At 37.2% G+C, this 12583-nt stretch overlaps 1 long non-coding RNA gene across 1 annotated transcript in view; it reads right to left on the reverse strand.

Annotated features, from left to right (window-relative positions):
* Positions 1-7191: 7191 nt before the first annotated feature.
* Positions 7192-12583, reverse strand: part of LOC140614422 (uncharacterized) — a 34817-nt gene continuing 29425 nt past the window's right edge. The window contains exon 4 of the long non-coding RNA XR_012015283.1: positions 7192-7518. This is a non-coding gene — a long non-coding RNA (uncharacterized lncRNA). The remainder of the gene's footprint in view (positions 7519-12583) is intronic.

The raw sequence follows: 12583 nt of genomic DNA on the forward strand, positions 1-12583 counted from the left end.
AGCCTTAGGAAAGTCTTCTGAAGAAAAGTGTAAATGACAACCCATAAGGAGCAAAGCAACACAGAAGCCAAGAAATGAATGCAAAGAACCTACAAGAAGGAACTATGAGAAGGTAAGGACAATGAACCCACATACTTGTCACATGGTGGGCTTTGAGATCATCCGAGGTAATGGAATAAGCAGTGGGTCCAGTACAGAACTCTGAGGCAAAGAACGAAACTAAGAAAGTAGGAAGAGACCTGGAAGGGCCAGAAAGAGGAGAGAGGATTAGGGTTTAACTCCTGATTTAAGTCCAATAAATGGAGGCCATGAGAGTGTTCATTACCTGTGGAATGATCTTCGGCTAGGGCAGTTTCAGAGTGATGCCTGGAGCTAAAACCAGATTTACAGTGAGCCTCAGGGAAAGTGAAAAGAAAGAAATTGGTGGCACTCATTGTTGACTATTCTCTCTAAAGGGCTGCTCACGATCAGAAGAGAAATGTAAGGTCATGACGGACGTGCTGAGGGGAGAAAGAGACAGAGGCTTCATGACTGGGAGTGACTGCAGCATGTTTGCAAGATGCATGAAATTCTAGAGTAAAGGTTTTCCCAAATATTCAATAAAACGAATTGAAACTATATATATGAGACTATATATATATATGTCACCACTTCCTCACTCCTTACCACTCTTTAGCTACCTCTGATCTGATTTTCAGCATCCTTCCTGTCTTTACCTGCTCCTTTCCTACTGTACCACCTAACAACCATCATGCTAAACCCTTTCTCAGTCAATGAGATTCTCATCCATTAAACTCTCAGCATTTTATTTAAACACAAATCCTTGGGTGCCTGGGTGGTTCAGTGGTTGAGTGCGTGCCTGCCTTTGGCTCAGGGAGTGATCCCAGGGTTCTGGGATCGAGTCCCACAGCAGGCTCCCCGCATGCAGCCTGCTTTCTCCCTCTGCCTATGTCTCTGCTGCTCTCTCTGTGTTTCTCATGAATAAATAAATGAAATCTTTAAAAATAAGTAAATAAGTAAATACGAATCTCATGTGTCATTTCCTATTTTGCATGAATTTTGCAGCTCTCCCTTCTGAACTGCAAGCTGCTTTAAGGCAGAAAAATGTACTCTTCCATGATTTTATCCTCTTTGGTGATTCAAGAGATTATGCATTTGTCACAAGAAGTTCTTTATTTTAAAAAAAGTCCCTTATATATTTTTGTTGATTGAATTAAGTTAATGCTAACCCTCTGAGGAAAAAAAAAAATAGTTGTTTAGTTTAGGTATTTCCCTAATAACAAAGACATGGAGTCTTTAAAATTATATAAAATCTACTAGCTCTTATATTCACATTGATTATTTTGGGGGATGATATCATTCATTACACATTAACGCAGGTTTTGGAGATTCATTGTGTTTTGTTGGCTTTTTATAGTCTTTGTTTTAGTTTTCTATTGCTGTTGCTTGAAAATATCATTAACTATTATGGTTTAAATCGACACAAATTTATTATCATATACTCCCATAGATCAGAAGCCAAAATCAGTATCACCAAAATTTAGGGTGCTGGCAGGATTGCATTCCTTCTGGAGACTCTAGAGAATAGTCAATTCCTTACCATTTCCAGTTTCTAGAGGCTGTCCACATTCCTTGGATCCTTGTCCCACATCACATCATCTTCTCTACCTCTGTTTCTATCCTTGCATGGCCTGGACTCTGGCTTCTACGCCCTGACTCTCTTTTCACAACTCCTCTGGTTACATTGGGCCACCTGAAAAATCCAGTATAATCTCTCAATTTTGAGATCCTTAACTTAATCACATCTGCAAAGTTCCTTTTTCCATGCAAGGTAACATGTTCGCAGGTTGCAGGATGAGGATGTGGACATTTTTGAGGGCCATTATTCAGCCTACCACAGTCTTCAGGTTTATTTTGTTTCTGTCTTTGATAGTTCGTGGGTCTTCCTAATAAGAATTATAAATAAACATCATAAAATAATTTACTATATTTACTAAAACCTGTATCACCAAGTAAGGATAATACCAACTTTATCAATTAAATAAAATTATGCAAATCATCAATTTATTATAATACAGATTACAATAGTGGAAATGACAACTATTTGAATGACATGTGGAATCGAAACATTCTTGATTCCTGGGATTGCTTAACAAAGTGTACATGATTTTTGTTCGTCCTCACATACCTCACTTTTGTTTTATGTACCTACCTATCTTTTCTTTGTATATTATTACTTCATAATTTTAAATATACTTGTCCATACTCTGCAAGGATGAGGTTTAAGAAGTCTTAGGCTATTAGACTGGAAAGGGAATAAGGGTTACAATCTTCTCGCTATGACCTTTTGTAATTTATAAGTCCAAATGGACTGAACAACACTGAATAATTAATTCATGCTGTGTTTAAGCCCCTATGCTTGCATGTTTTACACCCTAATTATTATGAATTCCTTCCTTGTGCAAATCTTTGATTCCCCAACCTAAATCAGGTTAATACAGACTCATATGCTCCAATTATGGTGATATCTTTCTCTTAACCTTGGCAGAAGGAGCATTATAGTAGGTCAAAAAGTATCTTTGAGTTTCATTGAGAAATTAACCCATAAGGGAATTGTGTTCATGGTTGTAGTGTTAATTAGTTTCACCATGAACATATTTTGTGGCTTATTTAACATTCAGATGCTCTCTGCATTTAAATAAAAATATATGCCCTAATATGCTAAAACCAGTCAAATGTGATTTTTACTTAATGATTTTTTTCCTTGTGAATCAAGTAATTAGCACATTGCACATTTTGACTAATTAAGAAAAAATAACTGTCACCACACCCCAGTGAGCCATGCTGGTGGTGTTTCCCCAGTTATAGAGGTAGAGAACCTGAGGAGTAACATTAGTTTTTTCCACTGGATACTGAAAAGAGAAGGGGGTCAAGAAACTCCTAGAATTGAAACCTGAGATAACTAACCCTTGAAAATATTCTGTCCGAAATCCATGGGCTACAATAAAAAGGAAAGAGCAGATGGTTTGAAGTAAGATAAACCAGGCAACTAGTCTGGTAAATAAATGCTCTGCATACATTGCACATTCCTGTGTCAATATAATTACCAACATAGCACCCTATGATGGCTGTGTCCTCTAGAAAAGTTAAATGTTATGGATGTGATCATCACACCCACGTGTCTGATCTCACTTTAGAGAACATTAGACATGCCTTATAATTATATCATGAAAATACAAATTTTCTACATGCTTGGATGAGGTACATATAGGTTCTCTTCTGCCTCCACAGAAAAGTAGCTTTAAGGTAAGATTTCAGAGTGAAGAAAATGAATTTTCAGATAAATATCAAACATTTACTGAATGTTTTAAAACTCACTTTTCAGAGTCTTGTAGAAACTGGTCATAATTGAAAAGAATGTTTCTTGAAAGTTTGAAACAATTTTTGTTCTTGAATCTGGTACGCAAAAATAAGATTTAAATAAAAAATGTAAAAAAAAAAGAAAAAAATGTACAACTGAGATTCTAGTAAGGTCTCATGAAATTTGGGCAATACATCCTACATTCTTATATCCTATACTGTTTTACTCTGTATCTCTCCTTAAAAGGAAACAATGATCAAATTATCAATTTTCAACAGATTTAGATGACTAGTTTTTTTTTTTAATGATTTTATTTATTTGAGAGAGAGGGCATGTGAGGGGGGAGGGTCAGAGAAAGAAGCAGACTCCCCACTGAGCAGGGAACCTGGTACAGGGCTCCATCCCAGGACCCTAGGATCACAACCTGAGCCCAAGGCAGATGCTTAACCAACTGAGCCACCCAGGAGCCCCTCCATTTAATTTTTAATGATAACTAAAAAAATCTTTTTTTTTATTCCACTAAGATACCTGGATATAGAAACTGCTGTAGTATTTCGATATAGAAACTGCTGTAGTATTTGATTATAATGATTTTAATGAGTGACAGTAGTTATTGAACAAAATTATACATCATATTCTAAATTAAAGCTAGTAATAAACTTTTGGATAAAGTATTAGACTAAGATTTTATTTCCATAGTACTGCCAATTCAAAGTTTTGTTTTGTTTTGTTTTGTTTTTGTTTTTGTTTTTGTTTTTTACCAAAGTGTGCCAATTAGGAAATGTTTTAAAAACAAGCATTTCTTGGACACCTAAATGTGGACAGAAAATATTTTAGTTTATTTAAGATAATATGATATTAGCACCTTTCAAGTGCAGAATCATATAAAACAAAAACAAAGCTAACCCAAATTTTAAAATACAAAATTATAAATAAGGGAACAATCACCTTGAATCGTGACAGTCATATTAATGACAATATTTTGACAGACTTATTCAATGCATTTTATACGAGGTAATCTAGATATTTATAAACAAATTCACAAAAATAATTGTATATTTATGATATATGGTATATATATATTTGCCATTTCCAGTTTCTAGATTATAGATAATGCTCTGTTGAATATCCTTGTGAACACAGGGGTTGATGCTTGTGTGATTGACTCGGGTGCATTTCTAGAAATTAGATTTCCGAGTTGAAGCAAATGCATAATTTACCCCATGATACACATTGACACTCAGCCTTTGAGAGATTGTACAAATTAACAAACCCATCAGCAGGTATGAGAATGCCTATTACTCTCATTTAGGTGTTAAGAAATATTTTGTATTTTTTCTATATAAGAGAAAGAAAATGACATATCAATGTTGTTTGAATTTTCATGTATTTTAATATTATTAAACTTGAAGTTCTTTTCATATGCTTTTATTTTTCTTTATGTATATTGATTATATTTTAACCCTGGCAATTCTTCTATTGCTATGAACTCTTTCATATCTGTTTTTTAAAAGTGCTTCCTATTTTATTGTTATGCTTATGAACTTTTGCCTATATTATTTAAGAATAATTTTCCTATTTTTCTGTTTGTCAACCACCTTTAAATAGTAAATCTTTTTTTTGTTGTTTTTATCGAGATGTTTTGAATTTTATCTGGTCAAACTTGACAGCTCTTTATATTTCATGATTGGAGGAACATGATTAGAAATAGAATTTATGTCCCAAGGGTATAAGAATACTCAACCACATTTTCTTTTTCTACTTAAAGATTTGATGCAGCCATCATACATTTTGGTGAAAGGTGCTGAGTAGAGTGTTTTCTTTGCTTTCCTCTAAAACTTCAGTCAATTGTTTCTATAACATGATAAATATTCCATGTTCAAGGGGAAATACATTGTTTTACATTTTGAAGAACTGAAAAAGACCATTTAGTGAAAACGGTTGATTAATTCTTGGGCTCTGCCTTCAAGTAGCACAGACATGATACCTAATCCTATCAGTAAGAAAATGTTAATGGTCAGTTGCTCATTTTTAAAGATAGAATGTACAGTTTGAGGTGAAATTCCCTCTTTCCCAAGCTAAGAATTTTTTAAAAGCCAGAGCCAATATCACATCCAATAATGTCAGATGCTCTCTGCAGTAACTTTTTCATGAGAACTCTTGTTTCCCAGTTTCCGTTGATCAGTTCACCAGGAATGTCAAACCATACAGCTGTTTCTTCCTTTTTCCGATTAAAGCTTTTTGAAACATAGGACTCAGCGTTTTTTGTTTCTTTCTTCCTCTTTTCCCCCTCCTACTTGTGGACTCTTCTCATTATCCTGAATTTGCCCATCAATAGCCTATTGTGCCATCATATATAAAGCAGGAAAACAAACAGTAAAATACTTGAAACCTCTGGATGTCCCCTTTCTTTGTTGGCTCTACCTCTTTTCCATTGACTGTAAAAAAATAAAATAAAATAAAGCATGTTTCTTGGCCAGGTTGGCGAGCTACCCTACTAAAAATCATATATATCCCAAAATTTCGTTTTCTTCCAGAAGGCACTGAACATCAAATGAAGCCCCAAAAGAGTGATATTATGTAACAACTATGGGCAAAAATATAACAAAATTCAAGCTAATCTGCCCTAAAATATTTCAGAAGGATCGTTGTGGTCAATTTTCCACTTTAGCTGAGATTTGGAAAGATTTAAAGGGATTTTTTTAAGCTAAATTAGTTAAGGTTTAAAACAGATAATAATGAGAACATGACACACCTAGAAAGGAGGTACACTTCAAAGTTCTTGTGATGATGCTAAAATGGCTACGATGCCAAATTATATGGGAAATCATAACAATAGAAATATCTGAATAGTGGAAACAGCTAAATATGCTGTAAAATAGCACTCTGATAAAAACAGAGAGCAACTATTAATGAAACGTTAATCTCATTATTTTTCCTTAATTTTTTTTAAAGACACAGAGAGAGAGAGAGAGAGGCAGAGACACAGGCAGAGAGAGAAGCAGGCTCCATGCAGGGAGCCTGACATGGGACTCGATCCCAGGTCTCCAGGATCAGGCCCTGGGCCAAAGGCAGGTGCTAAACCGCTGGGCCACCGGGGCTGCCCTATTTTTCCTTAATTTTGTATGAGAAATTGTTATTTGGCAACTAACTTAAAGTGTTGTTTTAGACAATGGAGATAAAAAAGTGCTTGGTACATGGACTCTGCCCTCAAGACTCCTCCCCTCTAATGCTTAAGTTAATCAAGAGATAAAATACAAACCTCAGTGATAAACTTTGTTAGGAAATTCTTTAAAAATCATGTTAATGATAATCTATAGAAACAAGACCTACAAGTAGAAGGCAAATTGGACTTAACTAGCTTAGTTGGTGATAGCCAAGCAATGTATAAGAAAGAGTAAGATGCTATCATACAACTTGCCTGTACTCAGTTTTATGCCTTCAAATTTCCACTATCTTTTTTCTCAATCTTTTTTATACGAATTTTTCTTATACTTTTTTCTGCCAAATCATTTATATCTATATTCTTACCAATTAACCATCTGATGAAGATTTCATGACCATAATACAAAATTTCTATTGCATCAGAAGTTAGAAAACTGTGAGTATAAGGACTCCTCATGATGATAGAGGTCAGAGGACTTTACATTTGGTGATTATCTTAAACCTTTATGAAGGGTGCTTCATAAATCCAGTAGCATATTTGTTAATGATTAATATTTCTAAAAGACAACTCTCCCATATGTGGTTATTTTGATCTATCAAAGAAAAAGGAAAGTTGATCTTGTGTTTCATGTGTAATAAGAGCCTTGGTAGCAAAAAAAATTCATCTGAAAAATGGTAAAGTAGCATTCTCATGGCTTCTTGATTGTTTATTGCTTTATTTATCATGTACTATTGAAGAGAATGTCATTACATCAAAAAGCTCTTGTAGTTAAGAACCAGCAAATACAAAACCAGTCTGTCAATCTTGCCTTTCGTTAACACATAACTATAAGTTGAATATTTAAAAATCTGTGGCATTTCTTTGCTTCTGCCACTCAGTGTTAAGGGATTAAATATCCCAATAAAACAAAAACAGACTGACCAACTTTCATAGTCTTCTATTTTTCCAAACTTGAATTTCCCATCCCTGAGCTCAAATCACAAGAATAGCCCTGGAAGAAATAATAGAGAGAAATTAATTAAATCATTGTATTTCAATCACAAGATTTTTTTTCTGACATTATGAACTAAAAGAGTGCGGATCAAGCAGTTCGTAACTGACAGCCATGCCGTGAAATTGCAATGCAGCCTTGATAATTATCCTCTTCATTATTTTTTAATATATATCAAGATAAATATAGCATTTCTTTTCACTTTTAATGGCATGCAGTATAATAGGAAGACGAGAAGAGGCGTGTTTGTCTTACAGTGTTATAGCTAAATGCAGTGACAAAGGAAAGGGTATGACATTAATGATGCACAAGCATCAGTGCTTAATCGACATCGATTATATAATCATTCTGTACAAACGGCACAAATCTACACAGTTAAAATAAAACAAGATGCATTTTCTTCACAAAGCTGTATCTCCTGACAACAACTCTCGTTAACAACAGAAATATAATGAAATCAGGAGTGCGCAAAATGGTTTGCTTCTTGTCTCAGCTGTATCAATTGTCAAATAGTTGGGGTTCAGACAAATGTAAAATGTAATTAATATATGATTGTTTGAAAAATGGACTTAGCAGTCACAGGACCATTGGAGTTTTGTATTAGTCCAGCCCCTTAATGTATTACCTTCATGAGATTTCCAATTCCCCTCAGTTGATTTAAGTTAAATTTAACATAGGGTATGAATTTCTTCTTACTCTTAATGGCAATTACCTTTTCAGGATGAATTTCTTGCTGCCTTTTCTTTCTCTCAAATTTAGAGAGCAAACACTGACAATTTGGAGACGAAATTGTGAAGGGCCTATCTGAAATCTCAACATAGCTTTACTTGCATTCTCTTCACTTGTCTTTTACCTCAAGGCAACACATGGGAGCGAAAATCGCCCTAGAATGTGTGATTGACACCATTTCTTTTGAACTTGAATCAGTTTTAATGATTCAGAGGCTGACTGGACTGAATGTAAATGTTGAGTTATAACTCATTTCCCAATGACAAGATAAAGAAGGTTTTCCATCCATATCACAAGTTTGTGTTTGGTAATTCTCTAGATGCCTGGGACATAATAAATGTAAAGGAAAAATGATTTTTCTGTACATGACCCAATTGGTTGGGAAAAGGCAAAAATTCAAGGAAGCAGTCTGTATTCTTCCTCTTACAGGAGATTTTTTTTCTCTTTAAACGTACTTTATTTAAATTCAATTAGTTAACATGTAATATATCAATAGTTTCTAACTTAGAGGTCAGTGATTCATCAGGTTGCATATAATATCCAGTGCTCATTACATCACGTGCCCTCCTTAATGCCCATCACCCAGTTCCCCCAGCACCTCCCCTCCAGCAACCCTCAGTTTGTTTTTCCTATAGTTGAGTTTCTTATGGTTTGATTTCGTCTTATTTTATTTTTCGCTCCCTTCCCCTGTGATCTTCTCTTTTGTTTCTTAAATTCCACATATGACAGGAGATTTTGAGCACTGTGGAAGAGAAAAGGAAGTGGAGAATTGCCTCCTCATCTGCTTTATACGTACACATTTGGAAACAAGGCCTCTTTGCTAAGTTCACTTAATCATTTACCAGGTAAAGGGGTCCACTAGTATAAGACCAGAGGAATAGCTAACTTCAAAGATTAACAGCAATATCCACTTCTGAGAAAGCAGCAAGCTAAGGTTTTCTCTTTTCTGAGAAAAGAGCACAAATTTGGAAGGCTGATGTCAACAAAGAGCCTCTAGGTACACTTCATGGGTGAGGTTTTCTACCATTGCAGGCCCACCACTGGGGGAGGGTAGCCACATGCTATCAGTCACACAGGTGAGAAATTCAGAGAGCATCCAACAAATCTGGGTTTTTTTCCAGATACGGTGTGTGGAATGTATCAGGGAATAAACCACAATGCCATGTCCCTGGAGCAGAGGCTGGACCAAAAAGAAAACCACAGGAGACGAATGACTGGTGGTACCACAACTTTGTCAAATCCAGAGCAGGAATCACAGATGTGAAGTCTCCCTGTTGGGGTGACTGAGTTTCCTCCCCCATTCGATTGCAGTTCACTGACCTGGTATTGGACACTTAAGTTCCCCAACCCTGGCAGTTAAGATAGGAGAGATATCTGACTTTTATTTTTTCATTAAAGAGTTACAAGGGAAATCCATTCAAATGGAGTTTTATTCAATACCAAGCATGCATAGAATGTTCTTTATTCAAGGATATACAAAAAGAAACAAATGTACACATGGAAGCGATTATGTACCATAAAATTAAAATGGACGATCACTTTAGAAGCCAAAATAGGAATGTTTATTAAGAAAACATTATGGGAAACAGAAGTAGTTTTAGAAAGGTATGTTACCTTCTCCATCAAAATATGCCTTGGAATTGGGGGAGGACAAGAGATGAAAGCAGTTTTTAATATAGCCAATTGATATGAAAGACTTCCGGCTGCGGTAAAGAAAGAATGAAAGGTGAGTAATACTGTGATACTGCATTATCACAATATGGGATCTGCATTCAAAGCAGGAAAAAACAGAACTGGAATTTCACAAAGCTAAATCCTGATTTAGAAGGTACATTTAAGAACTTTGCCAGACTGCAAAGGAAGAAGGAGAAAAGACAAAAACAATGACAGGGAACACAATGGTTTAAAATAGAGTTTGGATATCAAGATACAGGTAAGTGGAATTCCTAATAAGTAAATCTGGATAAATATAACAGAATCAGAAACTCAGTTCTAAATTAAAGAAGCTTTTCATGAGACTAACGTACTTTAGTCCAACAACTCTGGACGTGTAGATTGATCGTCTTATTGGCTACCAGATGGAATTAATGAAAGGAGCCTAAGAAAACATGCTGGTCGGACTGTTAAATTTTATCAATCAATACACTTTTAAAACAAGGTAAAATATAAAGGAGTAAAAAAGCATCTTGCCTTTAAAATGACCTACTGTTCCCCATTGATTTTCTCTCCCTACCCCCCTTCCTTCTCTGGCTTTTCTTCTTTCTGTTCTGTTTTGCTCAGCTACCCAGTAGTTTGTGGGCAATCAGGCATGATCCCACACCACCGTCCTCCTGTCTGGAACAGTCTTCCCCCAAATAGCACATGATATATTTCTCACTGACTTCAAGAATTTGCTCAAATTTAGGACGCCTGGGTGGCTCAGCGGTTGAGCATCTGCCTTTGGCTCAGGGCATGATCCTGGAGGCCTGGGGATCCAGTTCCACACCGGACTCCCTGCATGAAGCCTGCTTCTCCCTCTGCCTATGTCTCTGCCTCTCCCTCTGTGTCTCTCATGAATAAATAAAATACTTAAAAAAAAAAAAAGAATTTGCTCAATCTCACCAGACCCAAGGGGGCTACCCTGATACCATATTTCATACAGCAACTCTGTCCCGTCCCTGACCTCCAACCAACTCCATACCCTGCTCTTCCTCTTCCCCTTTTCTTCAAAGCCATGGCACTTACCACCTTTGTAATATATAATATACGCATGGATTGTGTCTTTTGGTTACTGTTTATCAAAACTAGAATGTAGACACTACAAGGGCTCAGGTCATGGCTATTTTCTTCACTGATATCAGTACTTAGAACATTACATGTCGTATCGTAGGCACTCAGAAGTATGTGTGTGTGACACAACTGAATAACATAACATATAACATAACCAACATAACATAACGTACAATAATTATATTGCATAGAAGGACTAACTAGAAGAGAATTTGCCTTGACACAGCACATCTGGTCTGTTGTTTCTCTTCTGTCCCTTGGAGCTTCATAAGGACAGATCCTCACACCTTAGTGTTGCTTCTCCTCTGGGGAATGTGGGTGTAATCCAGACCCCCCCCCCCCAACTTCTCCCACTCAGAGTTCCTAGCCTCTGCTCTTTGGCTTAACTTATTCCTGCAGAAACACGAACCTCTGATCTCTACCTGAGAAGCCAGGTCCCTTGTGCTCTTGCCTGTCCCACCCACACCCTGCCCTCCAGCTTGTATTGAAGTTCCAGGGCTGCCACTTCAGGTGACCTCACTCCCACATTCCCCTTGGTGTTACGTTAGGCATTTTGCAAGAAAAAGCCACTTGGTGAAAGACAGACAAGGAAAAAAAAAATCAATCAATAAATTTTTGCTGGCCTCAGGTGACCTGCAGATTTTTGCAAAGAAAAAAAAAAAAAGAGGGGTTGGCAGAAAGGCCTTTTCTACAGTAGAGAATGAGAACAAGCCATGCAGAGGGCTGGAGGAAGGCATAGGGAATGGCACATGCAGGGGCTTCGAGGCACCAGGGGGTTCCTCTGCTTGGGGAGCAGAGAGGAGGCCACTGTGACTGGGATGCAGTGAAGGAGGAAAAAGATGGCTTCCGCTCCCCCCCCCACTGGAGACAAGAGGTTTTATTGATGCTGATGGGGGTAGGAAAGGTCCCTCAGGAGCCTGGGAAGGGGGGGTGGGGCTGAGCCAGTCAGTGAATGCATAAGACCTGGGCACATGGGGGTAGGTTAGGGCACATTCATCTTCTCAGGATTCTGTGGCTCCTTCTTTGGAGGGAAGGGGGAGAGCATCTTGAGGGAGGAGCAATTCAAAGAGGGAGGGAGAAGTCAGGGACAGCTGAGAGCTCCTAACCTGAAAGAAGGCACCACAATAGGCAGCAACATCTGTGTGGAAAGCTGGATCAACTGGTCAGTAGGGAAAATGGGGGAGGGCACTTAGGTTGGCTTCTTGGAGAGGGGTCATCCACTCTCCACCTGGGTGAGCTCTCAGGGATACCCGGTATTCCCAAGCAGAATGGGGCAGGGCCTGGGTAAATAAAGAGCAGCAGATCACCCTCCAAAAAATCCCTTGGGCAGAATCTGAAAAAAAAAAAAAAAAAAAAAAAAAAGATCCAAAGACAGATATTGGGGTGTTCCAGATCTTAGAGTGAGAGGGAGACAAACAGGTAAAAATAACTGATAAAGAACACCTGGTTATGGGGGAAGAAATCCAAGACTTTCTGGGAGCAAGTAGCAACAGGGGAGATATTCGGGAGGGCCTAATCAACTATGTCAAAGACTGCTGAGACAACAATGGTAGAACAGGAATGGTTT

This window comes from Canis lupus, chromosome 22 (assembly GCF_048164855.1).
Source record: "Canis lupus baileyi chromosome 22, mCanLup2.hap1, whole genome shotgun sequence".
Taxonomy (NCBI): Eukaryota; Metazoa; Chordata; class Mammalia; order Carnivora; family Canidae; genus Canis; species Canis lupus.